At 41.3% G+C, this 15,855-nt stretch overlaps 1 non-coding gene across 1 annotated transcript; it reads right to left on the bottom strand.

The window, feature by feature from the left end:
• Nucleotides 1–10,360: 10,360 nt before the first annotated feature.
• TRNAY-GUA (transfer RNA tyrosine (anticodon GUA)) lies at nt 10,361–10,432 on the bottom strand. The gene has a single exon. It is a non-coding gene; the product is annotated as a tRNA-Tyr (tRNA).
• Nucleotides 10,433–15,855: the final 5,423 nt, after the last annotated feature.

Here is a 15,855-nt window from a genome sequence, read left to right as displayed (position 1 = left end):
TTCCACCCTCCCATCTCACCCCTCCTCACTGACTATTCCTGGGAACCTGTCCTAACTGTCACTTTCTGAAAATTCCTAAAGGACTCAAGTGTCTCATTTGTTACCCTAAAAGTTAGGCTGACAGTGCCTTCTCAATGTAAATAAGTTAATACCTGTTCTCCACTGAGAACACTACCTAGCCTAGAATGAGTGCTCTGCAAGTGTAAGCTGTCATCATCATCATTATAATCATTATCACCATCACCCTCATCACCATCACCGCCACATCTTCACCATCACCTTCGTCACCACCACCAACATCGTCTCCATCACCTTCATCACCACCACCACCATCATCTCCATCGCCTTCATCACCACCACCATCATCACCATCACCTTCATCACCACCACCATCATCTCCATCACCTTCATCACCACCACCATCTCCATGGCCTTCATCACCACCACCATCATCTCCATCGCCTTCATCACCACCACCATCTCCATGGCCTTCATCACCACCACCATCATCTCCATCGCCTTCATCACCACCACCATCATCTCCATCACCTTCATCACCACCACCATCATCTCCAGTGCCTTCATCACCACCACCATCATCATCTCCAGTGCCTTCATCACCACCACCATCATCTCCATCACCTTCATCACCACCACCATCATCTCCATCGCCTTCATCACCACCACCACCACCACCATCATCTCCACCACTTTCATCACCACCACCATCATCTCCATCACCTTCATCACCACCACCATCATCTCCATCGCCTTCATCACCACCACCACCACCACCATCATCTCCACCACTTTCATCACCACCACCATCATCTCCATCACCTTCATCACCACTACCATCATCTCCATCGCCTTCATCACCACACCACCACCACCATCATCACCATCACCTTCATCACCACCACCATCATCTCCATCACCTTCATCACCACCACCATCTCCATGGCCTTCATCACCACCACCATCATCTCCATCGCCTTCATCACCACCACCATCTCCATGGCCTTCATCACCACCACCATCATCTCCATCGCCTTCATCACCACCACCATCATCTCCATCACCTTCATCACCACCACCATCATCTCCAGTGCCTTCATCACCACCACCATCATCATCTCCATCGCCTTCATCACCACCACCATCATCTCCATCACCTTCATCACCACCACCATCATCTCCATCGCCTTCATCACCACCACCACCACCACCATCATCTCCACCACTTTCATCACCATCACCATCATCTCCATCACCTTCATCACCACCACCATCATCTCCATCGCCTTCATCACCACCACCACCACCACCATCATCTCCACCACTTTCATCACCACCACCATCATCTCCATCACCTTCATCACCACCACCATCATCTCCATCGCCTTCATCACCACACCACCACCACCATCATCTCCATCACCTTCATCACCACCACCATCATCTCCATCACCTTCATCACCACCACCACCATCTCCATCACCTTCATCACCACCACCACCACCACCATCTCCATCACCTTCATCACCACCACCACCACCACCATCTCCATCACCTTCATCACCACCACCATCATCTCCATCGCCTTCATCACCACCACCATCATCTCCATCACCTTCATCACCACCACCACCATCTCCATCACCTTCATCACCACCACCACCACCACCATCTCCATCACCTTCATCACCACAACCATCATCACCATCACCTTCATCACCACCACCATCATCTCCATCACCTTCATCACCACCACCATCTCCATGGCCTTCATCACCACCACCATCATCTCCATCGCCTTCATCACCACCACCATCTCCATGGCCTTCATCACCACCACCATCATCTCCATCGCCTTCATCACCACCACCATCATCTCCATCACCTTCATCACCACCACCATCATCTCCAGTGCCTTCATCACCACATCATCATCTCCATCGCCTTCATCACCACCACCATCATCTCCATCGCCTTCATCACCACCACCACCACCACCATCATCTCCACCACTTTCATCACCACCACCATCATCTCCATCACCTTCATCACCACCACCATCATCTCCATCGCCTTCATCACCACACCACCACCACCATCATCTCCATCACCTTCATCACCACCACCATCATCTCCATCACCTTCATCACCACCACCACCATCTCCATCACCTTCATCACCACCACCACCACCACCATCTCCATCACCTTCATCACCACCACCATCATCTCCATCGCCTTCATCACCACCACCATCATCTCCATCGCCTTCATCACCACCACCATCATCTCCATCGCCTTCATCACCACCATCATCTCCATCACCTTCATCACCACCACCACCACCATCATCATCTCCATCGCCTTCATCACCACTACCATCATCTCCATCGCCTTCATCACCACTACCATCATCTCCATCACCTTCATCACCACCACCACCATCTCCATCGCCTTCATCACCACCACCACCATCTCCATCGCCTTCATCACCACCACCATCATCTCCATTGCCTTCATCATCACCACCACCATCTCCATCGCCTTCATCACCACCACCATCATCTCCATTGCCTTCATCACCACCACCACCATCATCACCATCACCATCATTACCACCGTCAACATCATCAAGTCACCTTCTCACCATGCATTCAATAAAGACCTATTATATGTACTTTTCTATCATGTGGAGAAGTCCTCCTTGGGCTATATTTACATTAAACAGTTTTAACTCTCTTTCACACATTTGGCTTCTTGTATCCTTCTATCAACAATCATGAGATTTAAAGATGAGAAGAATTTCAGCAAACACAAAACTTCCTACTCAACACTCTTAAGATATGAATCATAAGTCACAAGTACTAAGCTTCCCTCTATCTCTGTTGGGTGTCAGGGTAAATCACCATGTTTCCTAGAGAAGACTTGCCTCAAGGAGACCCCAAAGAAATCAAGTGCATAGACAGAAAAACCTCTGTAATAGATGCCAAAGTATCAAGTGCAAGAACTGTGATAATCACAACATGAGTTAATCATCACGTAATCATAATGATTACGTGTTTAAAGCTTTAAACAATGTCTGATACAAAGTAAGGCCTCAGGGAACCTGGGCTGCTATTGTATGTGCTACATATGCTCTTGTATATAGAATTCTTATCTACGTTAAATTCAGAACTCTTGCTTTGGTACTTTTATGTGTTCTTGAATTCATACAAGTTTGATTTGTGGAAACTACTATATTATAGGACTATGTCCTTTTTTTGGAGTGAGTCATTGTGTCTGGGGGCTTGTCATCACCAGGGTTTATTGACCTGGATGCTTTCAGGTATTTCCTTATAACATAAAAAATAGCTTTTCTATGAAGTGCAATATAAATATAAAACCCTAGCAACATCATTCATTGAAACAGCAGTTAGGAAATCTGATCTCATGCATTTGGCATGAGCACAGAATTGACATTCTAATGATAAAAATTAAACCAATCATAATTCAACAATGCTCAGATCTCCCACAGGTCACTCACACACACACACATACACACAGAGGCTTTGTAAAGCCGGATTTCGGAACTTAGGCACTAACTGGTAGAAAGAGTTGTGAAGTTAAGATCTTGGAATGGAATTTCTTGAGTTCATAGTCTGACTTTACCACTTGGGCTGTCCATTATCCTATGTGATTCATCTTTTAAAGTAAGACTAGCAGATGTCCCCACAGGTTTATTGGATGGACTGAGATAACTTTAACAATTATGCACCAGCATGGATGGATTCTCAGAAATGTCAGCTACTGTTAGTATTATTCACAGGCAATACGGGTTAACTGGAAATATGAGTTACCTTTGATAAAGACTAAAACTTATATAATTAGGTTATTATTATCATTTTCTATTAATGGGAGATACAATCCTGAGATTGTGTGTAAACAATCACAGCACAGATGAACAGAAGATTGCTCAAGGGAGGCCAGCAAAGAATACCCTGTTTGGAGGAATTAGCTGTCAATAAAGAGAGTGTGTCCCTTGGAAAGGAAATTGGGCAGCCCTGCAATCACAGAAAACTGGGAGCCAAAAAGCAGAGTGAGACCATGAGAATCCTCTGCTATCCACAGGAGATGCAGATGGTATGGTGGCCACAGAATCCAAGGATGTGGTCCCTTTGGCAAGGCTCTTTGTAAAGTGGGGAAGTCCCTCAAGCTGTCTTAGCCAAGGGACTTTTCCTAAAGTCATCTGCATTCTTTGGTTTTGACTCTGCTCCCCTAAGCCTTCCTCATAATTAGAATCTGACTTCCAACATAGTGTAACTTAATAAACTGACATTCTAGGTCTACCACTGTTCCGGGTATCCTTTTAGTTGTGAGAAACAGTCTCTCAGAGTCCAGTTATGGCAAGTGAGTGAGAACAATGAATCCCCAGACCTCCCGGACAGAGGTTTTTCCAGTTAATTTTCTCTCAGAAAATTTTGCCATCTCTTCACATTTCTCTAGTATATAGCAGAGCTATTAATAGTAAGGTACACCTGAAATCTGATTCAGGTCTTCTGTCCCTAAGTCCAACATTCTTTCCATTATGAATAATATAAGAATGGTCTTTCCTGTGGTTTGAGCATACTTTTCTCAACATTATTCTTATTTAAAGATATTTAAAGGGGAAGATTAGAGAAATGGCCAGTGTCCTAAACCCCAGATGTGTACTGAACAAACGATGCAGGCTGGTTAACTGTTATTCTACCATTTATACCTAAAAATAGTTAATCAAACTCAATGTGATTCAGTTAAAGCACAAATGCATATCATACTGGCAAATGTATTTGCTGACAGGCATCAAAAGTACACATTGAAAGCGAAGCTTTCAAAGGCATGGGCTCGCAGCGCCTACTAGTGGTTATCTTTTATCACTGCATAGCTGGTGAAAACATTTTCTGTGTAAAGGAGCCTGACTCACAGGGAAACATGATTAACCACAAATTCCAAATGCATGACCATTCGATCCAAATGCAATGTACATTTACTTGAGAAAGTTCTCCTCATATATTAAGAGGCATCTCTTTAGGAAACCAAACATGAAAACAGAACATATATGAAATTACTTAGGTGAGATTATTCATTTAAAAATAATGTACTTTTAATAGGATCCCTTTTTAAAAGGAGAAATTTCTCTTGTGGATTTTTCTATTTGGTAATGGAAAAATTCCACATACACACACATTTTTAGAAATATTGTAGTGCAAATCCATAGTGTAAACTAAGGTATCAAACACAAGCTTTAAAAATGAAATGCCATTTACAATAATGAAGATATAGAAACAACCAAAGTGTCCATGAACAGATGAATGGGAAAAGATGTGGTGTATTACAGTGAAATACTACTCAGCCTTAAAGAAGGTGAAACCTTGCCTTTTGTGATAACATGAATGGATCTTGAGGGTATTAATGCTAAGTGAAATAAGTCAGAGAAAGACAAATGCTGTATTATTTCATTCGTATGTAGAACAAGCAAAATAAGTGAGTAAACCGAACAAAAACAAACATGTAGATACAGAGAACAGAGTAGCGATTATCAGGAGAAGGGGCAGAAGGAAGGCAAAATGAGTAAAAGGTGTCAACTGTATAATAATGGCTAGAAACTGAAAAAAGGAAGCAGCCTGGTTAACTGTTCCTCTACCATTTATACCTAAAAATAGTTAATCAAACAGTGTAATTCAGTTAGGGCACAAATGCATATCATACTGGCAAGGTATCAAAAGCCCACATTGAAAGCAAAGCTTCCAAAGGAATGGGCTTGCAGCGGGGAGAATGTTGTGGTATATGGAATTAGAAATATAATGCTATACACATGAAACTTATAGAATGTTATAAAGCAATAAAGAATAAAATAAATACATCAATAAAAATAAATATAAAAAAACATAAAACATTTATCTTTTCTGACCTGCCCCTTAAAAAAAAATTAAATGCCCTGGGAGTTTGGGGGTTTTGTCTGGTTGGTTGGTCACTGAAGTCTGGGTCTGGCACGGTGCCTGGCAAGCATAAAGGTGCTCAGTAAATATCTGTTGGATGCTTCTGAACTGAAGTGCACGTATGCATGCTAAGTAGCTTCAGTCGTCTCAGACCCTTTGTGACCCTACAGACCATAGCCCGCCAAGCTCCTCTGTCCATGGAATTCTCCAGGCAAGAATACTGGAGTGGGTTGCCATGCCCTCCTTCAGGGGATTTTCCCAACCCAGGGATCAAACCCAAGTCTCTTATGTCGCCTGAACTGGCAGGCGTATTCTTTACCACCAGTTTCCTGCTGGTACTACTGGGAAGCCCCTACTTCCCAGGTGAATTGAAGGATCCTTCCAAAAAGGAGATTGAATTTGCAAGCCTCCAGGTTTCACTGGGATGCTGTCCTACTCTGTTTAGGCTGCTATGACAGAATACCATAGACAGCAGAAACTTCTTTCTTACAGTTCTGGAGATGGGAAATCCAAGATGAAGGCACCAGCTGCTTAGAGTCCTCCTCCTGGTTCATAGACAGCAGTCTTCTCACTGTGTCCTCTCATGGTGGAAGGAACAAAAAGGAGCTCTCTGGGATCTCTTTTATAAAGGCACCAATCCCATTAATGAGGGCTCCATCCTCACGACTTAATCACCTCCCAAAGACACCAATTCCAAACATCATCACACTGAAGATTAGGTTTCCCCGTATGAATGGTAGGACACAATACAGTCTCTAGCAGATGGGACTCCGAAAACAGCACAGAAGAAATCAGGTGCGGATTATAGCTGGTCTAGGAAGAGGGCAGAAGGCAATGGCACCCACTCCAGTCCTCTCGCCTGGAAAATCCCATGGACGGAGGAGCCTGGTAGGCTGCAGTCCATGGGGTCGCTAAGAATCGGACACGACTGAGCGACTTCACTTTCACTTTTCACTTTCATGCACTGGAGAAGGAAATGGCAACCCACTCCAGTGTTCTTGCCTGGAGAATCCCAGGGACGGGGGAGCCTGGTGGGCTGCCGTCTATGGGGTCGCACAGAGTCAGACACGACTGAAGCGACTTAGCAGCAGCAGCAGCAGCAGGAAGAGGGCAAGAGGCAGAGTGAAGGCCTATTGTGGTCTATGCCGCCATCTGCGACCCCATGGACTGTAGTCCACCAGGCTCCTCTATCTATGGGATTTTCCCAGCAAGGATACAGGAGTGGGATGCCATTTCCTCCTCCAGGGCATCTTCCAGACCAGGGACCAAATCTTCTCCCGCAGCTCCTGCATGCCAGGCAGATTCTGTACCTGCTGAGCTACTGAGGAAGCATCAATATTATACTATTTCCATTTTTTTAAATGGCTAGAAGAGAAGCTTATGTCTCAATCACACCAATAGTTTTTACTGTTTGTTTCTTACATAAATAAAGATTCTATTTTATGAAACGATCCTGGATGAGAACATTCTTGGACACCAAGTTTCCAGGGAGACATTCGACAAGGGAAATTAAGGGCACTGGTTGGAATCTTGGCTCTGTTACTTACTAGGTATACAGGCTTGGGCAATTTATTTAACCTTTGTAATAAGTAACTGTGTTTAGAAACTCAAATTCTATTTCCTGTCAGTAAAATGGTATTAAGAATAGTAATTATTTCATAATAGCCATGGAGAATGCATTGCTACATGTAAAATGCTTGCAGCATTGCCTAATACATAGTAAGTACTCAATATGTATTAGCTTTTACACCAAAAATAGTTAATCAGTTGATTGTAAACCTGTTTGAAATTAACAGTCTCAACCTTCATCTTACAAAGCTGTGAAATTCAAAACATGTCATAGTCTAACAGCAGATGAGCAAGAATTTGAAAGGAAAGCCAATGGCATCTCTTCTCTGACTACAGGATAATCCCTTTTTTATCAGCTATTTCTAGCCACTCTCCTCTTTCTACCATTAAGATTTGAAAACTAAATTCAATTCCTTTTTAATCCACTGACAATATTTTTGCAGGAATTAGCTTGGCCACTAGAGGGCTCGCACAGTCTCTCATTAATGCTACTGAAAATGATTCAATAAAAATAACCAATTCAAAGAATGAACATCAAAAAATGTCAATAACACAACTGGCAAATCTCTTTTCAAAAGTAATGCAGCAATATATGGCAAATAGAATAAAATATGTATATTCTTTGATCAGCTTCTAACAGTCTATCTAAAAAGAAGTATTATGTGGCAGCCTAGATGGAAGGGGAGCTTGGGGGAGGGAGGACACAGGTATGTGTACGGCTGACTCCCTTAGTGTTCACCTGAAACTGTCACAACATTGTTAACTGGCTATACCCCAACACAAAATAAAAAGTTTTAAAAAATTATTATCAAAGTGTTCAATTAACTTTTTCAATTTACATTTCAATTAGGTGTTCAACTAAGAAGTAGATATCTTATCACACTTTAATTTCAAAGTGCAAACTGCTAATTTCAAAATATCTGTGCAGTTGGAGACTGATCTTTAAATATATATAAATATATTTGGAAAATTACACTGAAATGTTAACAAGCAGTTCCTTGGAGTAGTGATATTGATGGGTTTTTCTCTTTTGTGCCTCAGCATTTTCCAACTTTCCGTAATGAACATGAGTTGATTTTATAATGAGAAAAAAATGTTTAATTTTTAAATTTAAAATATTTGGGGGGAGTTCTCTGGTGGTCCAGTGGTTAGGACTCCATGCTTCCACTGCAGAGGGCAAGGGTTTGATCCTTGGTCTAGGAACTAAGATCCCACAAGCCATGTGGCACAGCCAATAAATAAATTAATTAAAGATTTTCACATTTTAAAAATACTCATTATTTTAAGGGTCTATAAAGAATACTCATGTCCCTGTACACTATGTGATGATCATGTTACTACCTCACTGGCAGTCCTCTTTGGAATATAATTCAAGCCCTTGAGGATACAGGATACAGGCCTTTTATGACACAACCCCCTCAATACCTCTTCCCTCCACTGTATAGCCCCTTACCCCACGTAACATCCACACCAGTCATAATAAACCCCTTGGTAGTTCCTCGTAGGGAAACATCACAGTCTCATCCCTTATGCTTTATACCTGCCCTTCGTCCTGCAAGAAGTGACCTCTCCACCCAGCTAATTTTCAGTCACCCAAAATTAGCATAAGAACCTCCTGTGACATGACTATCCTACCTCTTCTGATGAAGTTCTGAACAGTTCCCATAATACCTTGTGCATGTTTTCAACAAAACTTAAATTATCCATATTTTACCATCTGGTTTCTAATTTAACTGTGTGAGTTGTTTCTCAGAAAGTATAATATTGCATTCATTACTGAATTTTTTGCTTTCCTGGTGGCTCAGACAGTAAAGAATCTGCCTGCAATGCAGGAGACCTATGTTCAATCCCTGGATCAGGAAGATCTCCTGGAGAAGGGAATGGCAACCCACTCCAGTATTCTTGCCTGGAGAATTCCATGGAGAGAGGAGCCTGGTGGGCTACAGTCCATGGGGTCACAGAGTTGGACACAACTGAGCAACTAACAATTTCTTTCACTTTCATAATATGTCATTCATTACTAGCCTCCAACCTATCCTCACATAGTTCCTTCTCCCTAGAAAGCTTCCCAACACAGCCACAGCTCCCTCTCTCTCCAGCTCACTTCTAAGTTCTGTCCAGGTATCATTTGGAATTGGAACGTTCCTCACCCCAGGTTGAGTGAAGTTTACTCCTCATGTTTCCCTAGCCCTCTGTATATGACTGAGTCATTCTGCTATGCAGCTGTCTGGGAGTTCCTCAAAGGCCAAAGCTGTGCCTGACTCATTCTAGGAAGTCCAATATCTAGCAGAGTATCAGTGTCAGGCCAGGCAAACAGTAATCATTTTTATCTAAGTTAAACACCTTCTCTTAAAGCTTTCCAAACCAAAGTTCTAGTTTGAATGTCTAAAATGCTGCAGCCTCAATCCAAATCACTTTGGAGGAAAGTTCTGGTCCTAGCCTGTGGTAAGCAACCTCCAAGATGATGTCCAGTGATCCCCACCTCTAGGATTCACACTCTTGTGTAGTTCGCCCCACATTGTTCCAGGGTGAGTCTGTATGAACAGCACATGACAGAAGTGATGGTGTATCACTTGCAGGATCAGGTTATAAAAAGACTGTGGCTAAATAGATGAGTGGTAAGAAAAATGATCAACTAGGAAACTCCAAGCTCTCATTCTCCCACAAAAAGATCCAAAGAGAGAGAAAGAAAAGTCAAGTCGCTAAGTCGTATCCGACTCTTTGCAACCCCATGGACTGTAGCCTACCAGGCTCCTCAGTCCATGGACTTTTCCAGGCAAGAGTACTGGAGTGGGTTGCCATTTCCTTCTCCAGGGGATCTTCCCGACCCAGGGATTGAACCTGGGTCTCCTGCATTACAGGCAGACGCTTTACCATCTGAGCCACCAGGGAAGCCCCAAGAGAGAAAGAGAGAGACAAGAAAATGTCAGGACCAACTTTGTTGTTGCTCTGGAAAACAGTCAAATGCTTATAGCAACCAAGCAAACATCCAATCAAGAAAAGCCATCTTCAAAATGATAGGAAAGTTTGGGACATTTTTATTCATACTTTCACCTTCCTAGGGCTTCCCTGATGGCTCAGATCAGAGAAAAAGTCTGCCTGCAATGCAGGAGACCCACGTTCAACCCTGAGTCAGGAAGATCCCCCGGAGAAGGGCATGGCAACCCACTCCAGTATTCTTGCCTGGAAAATCCCATGGACTGAGGAACCTGGTGCGCTACAGTCCATGGGGTCACAGAGTCAGACACGACTGAGCAACTTACACTTTTTTTCACCTTTCTATCCTGGCGCAGCAGCAGCCCTGTTGCCAGTTCTTCTCTTTAACAAGGGAGCAAAGCAGACCTTATTTGAAAACCATCATGTACATCTGATCTGACCTCTCTGGGGAATCCTTGTACTACCAACACAAGACTTTCATCTTCAATTTGCCTAACTTGGAACTTAGATGGAAAAAGCAGTCGGTACTGCTTGTAAAAGATGCAAGGTGAACTATAGACTCAGATGCCTGGGACAAAATATCACAGGTGTAAAGAACCAACAGACTAAGAACGGGAGGGTATTAGGATGAGACTCTCTGCGAAATTAGAACATTCAAAAACAGCTGTCTATAAGATGCGGAATTTAGAAAGCCCAAGCAAGATGCATACCCGGAAAAGACTTAAGAGTCCCTAAGTTTTCACTTTGGACTGATTCCTAGGATCAGAGCAAGCCTACCTAAGTATTGAAGGAGCATCTTAGAGCCAAGCTGCAGGCTGAGAGAAGTAGTTAGATCTTGTATTTTTCTGCTTTTCTGTTTTGTGAGTTTTTGTTATTGTTTTGTTTGTTTAGCTCCTGGCATTCAAGGAACTCCGTCAAAACATTAGCTGAACATGAGCTAAAGGAATAAACACTTTCATGAGCACACACAATCAGGAATAGTCTTTGCAAAACAGTGTGGAAAAATCTCAAAGCAAGTGGACTATCACAGCCTACTGCAATAATAATTAAAAAAAAAAACAACCAGCAAACCTTCAGGAAGAGGGAAAATCTGATTTCCAGTTACCACATTATAGTTGTCAAACGCTTAATTTTCAGTAACAAAAAATCATACAAAAAAAAAGAGAAATATATAATTCTTTACAAAGAGCAAATGAACTGACAGAAACCACCCTCATAAAAGTCCAGACATTGGACTTGTTAGACAAAGACTTCATAATAAAGGTATTAAATATGCTTAAAAAGCTAAAGGAAAATGTGGACAAAAAATAAAGGAAATCAGGAAAATAACTTATGAACAAAATAAGAATATCAATAAAATAGAAATTCTAAAAATAAACCAAATTCTGAAAAATTATGGGAGTCCTAGAAGAAGAGAGAAAATGGCAGATTATTTGAAGAAATAATGCCTGAAAACAATGCAGATATGACAAAATACTTAAAATCTACAAATCTAAAAAGCTTAATGTATTGCACATAAAGTAAACTCCCACACCAAGACACATTATAATCAAACTGTTGACAGACATAAATAGAGGGAGAATCCTGAAAGCAGCTAGAGAAACGTAACATCATGAATAAGGAATTCTCAGTAAGATCACTAACAGTGGCTCAGTCAAAACCTTGAAGACTAGAAGTCAGTGGAATGATGTAAAATGCCAAAAGAAAAACTTTTCAACAAGAAATTTATATATGGCAAAACTGTCCTTCCAAAATGAAGGAGAAATTAAGACACTTCCAGATATTCTTGCCTGGAGAATCCCATGGACAGAGGAGCCTGGAGGGCTACAGTCCATGGGGTGGCAAAGAGTCAGACACGACTGAGCAACTAACACACATGCACAAAAAAAAACAAAAACTGACTACCACTAGACCAGTCTTACAGGAAATGTTAACGGGAATCCTTTAAATGGAAATAAAAAGACACAGTAGACAGTACACTAGACACAGTATACTAGACAGTAACTTAAAGAAGTAAGAAGAAATAAAGATCTCCAGTGAAGGTGAATACATGGACAAACATAAAAGCCAGAATTATTGCAATTTTGGTTTGTAACTATTTTTTATTTTCTAAGATGGAAATTTATAACTACAAAAGCATCCGTTAAAAGAGATCTCAAATCAAACTCTGAGAAACCAGAAAAACAAAGCAAACTAAACTCAAAACTAGTAGAAGGAAGTAATATAGAGTGGAAATAAGTAAAATAAAAACTATAAAAAGAAAATAAAAATCAAAACTTGGTTCTTTGAAAAGATCAACAAAATTAACAAACCCTTACCTATATTGACTAAGGGGAAAATAAAGACTCAAATTCCTAAAATCAGAAATGAAAATAGGAACACTTTAAACTATTTTACAGAAATAAAAGGATTTTGAGGACGCTATGAATAATTGTATGCCATCAAATTAGATAAACTAGATGAAACTGACAAATTCCTAGAAACAAATGAAAGTGACTCATGAAGAAACAGGAGACAGATAAACCTATAACTTACTAAGGAAATTAAATCAGCAATCAAAACCTCCCAACAGAGCAAAGCCTAGGACCAGATGGCTTCATTTGTGAGTTCTATCAAATATTGCAAGAAGAATTAACACCAATCCTTCTCAAACTCTTGCAAAAAAATCAGAACAGAGAGAACAATTTCTAGCTCACTTTATGATGCAGGATTAACTTAATACCAACAACAAAGATGGAGCTTCCCTGGTGGCTCAGAGGTAAAGAATCTACCTGCAGCAGGAGATGTAGGTTTGATCCCTAGGTTGAGAAAATGTCCTGGAGGAGGGGATGGCAACCCACTCCAGTAGTCTTGCCTGGGGAATCCCCTGGTCAGAGGGACCTGGCAGGATACAGTCCATAAGGTTGCAAAGAGTCAGACAGGAGTTAAGCAACTGAGCATGCAAGCACGCAAGAACAAAGACACTGCAAAATAACCAACATACAAAAAACTACAGGCCAGTATCCCTTATGACTATTGCTACAAACATCCATGAATTTAACAAACCAAATTCAGCATATTCAGTTAACTCGCTCAGTCGTGTCCGACTCTTTGCAACCCCATGGACTGCAGCACACCAGGCCTCCCTGTCCATCACCAACTCCTGGAGCTTGCTCAAATTCATGTTCATCAAGTCGATGATGCCATCCAACCATCTCATCCTCTGTCATCCCCTTCTCCTCCTGCCTTCAATCTTTCCCAGCCTAAGGATCTTTTCTAATGCGTCAGTTCTTCACATCAGGTGGCCAAGGTATTCAAGCTTCAGCTTGAGCACCAGTTGTTCCAATGAATATTCAGGACTGATTTCCTTTACAATTGACTAGTGTGATATCCTTGCAGTCTAAAGGACTCTCAAGAGTCTTCTCCAACACCACAGTTCAAAAGCATCAATTCTTCAGCGCTCAGTTTTCTTTATGGTCCAACTCTCACAACCATACATGACTACTGGAAAAACCATAGCTTTGACTAGACGGACCTTTGTTGGCAAAGTAATGTCTCTGCTTTTTAATATGCTGTCTAGGTTGGTCATAGCTTTTCTTCCAAGGAGCAAGCATCTTTTATTTTCATGGCTGCAATCACCATCTGAAGTGATCCTGGAGCCCAAGAAAATAGTCTGTCACTGTTTCCATTGTTTCCCCATCTATTTGCCATGAAGTGATGGGACTGGATGCCATGATCTTCATTATTTGAATGTTGAGTTTTAAGCCAACTTTTTCACTCTCCTCTTTCACTTTCATCAAGAGGTTCTGTAGTTCCTCTTCGCTTTCTGCTGTAAGGGTGGTATTATCTGCATATCTGAGGTTATTATTTCTCTCTACAGTCTTGTTTCCAGCTTATGCTTCATTCAGCCTGGCATTTCTCATGTTGTCCTCTGCATATAAATTAAGTAAGTAGGATGACAATATACAGCCTTGACGTATTCCCTTCCCAATTTGGAACCAGTGCATTTTTCCATGTCCGGTTCTAACTGTTGCTTCTTCACCTGCACACAGATTTCTCAGGAGGCAGGTAAAGAGGTCTGGTACTCCCATCTCTTGAAGAATTTTAAGCTATATATAGCCTAAAGAAGAATAATAGGCTACATATAAATGTATGAAATGAACTTGTTGTGCACCTTAAATTTATAGGATGTTGTATGTCAAATTATTTCAAATAAATAAATAACACATTAAAATGATTATACACTATAAACAAGTGAGATTTATTCTTAGAATGCAAAAGACAGTTCAATTTATGAAAATCAAGCAATGTACTATATCACAGGAATAAAATGAAGGGAAAAACTACATTATCATCTCCACTGATACAAAAAAAAAAACCTTTGACAAAATTCAGCGCCATTTCATCATTTAAAGAAAAAAAAAATCCGTTTAACTCGGTATAAAAGGGAGCTTCTTCAAGATATAGACCATATATGAAAAAACCACAGCCAACATCATACTCAGAGGTACAAGACTGAAAGCATTCCCTCTAGGATAAGAGCAAAAACAAGGATGCCTGCTTTCACCACTTCTATTCAACATAGCATTGCAAGTTCTAGTTGGAGCAATTAGGCAAAAGAAAGAAACAAAAAGCATCAAAATTGGAAAGGAAGAAGTAAAATTATCTCTATTCCCAAGTGATGTGATCTTGGTAGTGGTGGTTTTAGTCACTAAGTTGTGCCCAATTCTTCTGACCCCATGGACAGTAGCCTGCCAGGCTCCTGTGTCCATGGGATTTTTCAGGCAAGAAAACTGGAGTGGGTTGCCATTTCCTTCTCCAGGGGATCTTCCCAACACAAAGGTCAAACCCACATCTCCTGCATTGCAGGTAAGGATTCTTTATTAATTGAGTCATCAGGGAAGCCCACCACCACGAAACCACCACCAAGTCATGTGATCTTACACACAGAAAACCCTAAAGATTACACACACACACACACACACACACACACACACACAGTTAGCTAATAAAAAAATTTAGTAAAGTTCCAGAATACAGAATCAACACCCAAAAATCAACTGTACTTTCTAAACACCAGCAATAAACAATCTGAAATGGAAACTAACACAAGTCCAGTAAGAACTAAAAATAAAAACTCTCAGAAGAAAACAAAGGGAGAAAGCTTCATGACATTGGATTTGGCAATGATTTCTTAGATATAACACCAAAAGTACAGACTACAAAAGAAAAAATAGATAAAATGAATTTGATCAAAACTTAAGGACACTACTGAGAGTGAAAACACACCCCCAAGAATGAGAGAGAGACTTCCCTGGTGGTCCAGTGGCCAGAACTCCACATTCCCAACACAGGGGACATGGGGTCAGAGAACTAGATCCTGCATGCCACAACTAGAT

The sequence above is a fragment of the Dama dama genome, chromosome 19, assembly GCF_033118175.1.
Source record: "Dama dama isolate Ldn47 chromosome 19, ASM3311817v1, whole genome shotgun sequence".
In the NCBI taxonomy this organism is placed as follows: domain Eukaryota; kingdom Metazoa; phylum Chordata; class Mammalia; order Artiodactyla; family Cervidae; genus Dama; species Dama dama.
The sequence above is the reverse complement of the archived record's forward strand: the minus strand, read 5'-3'. Positions and strand labels throughout refer to the sequence as shown.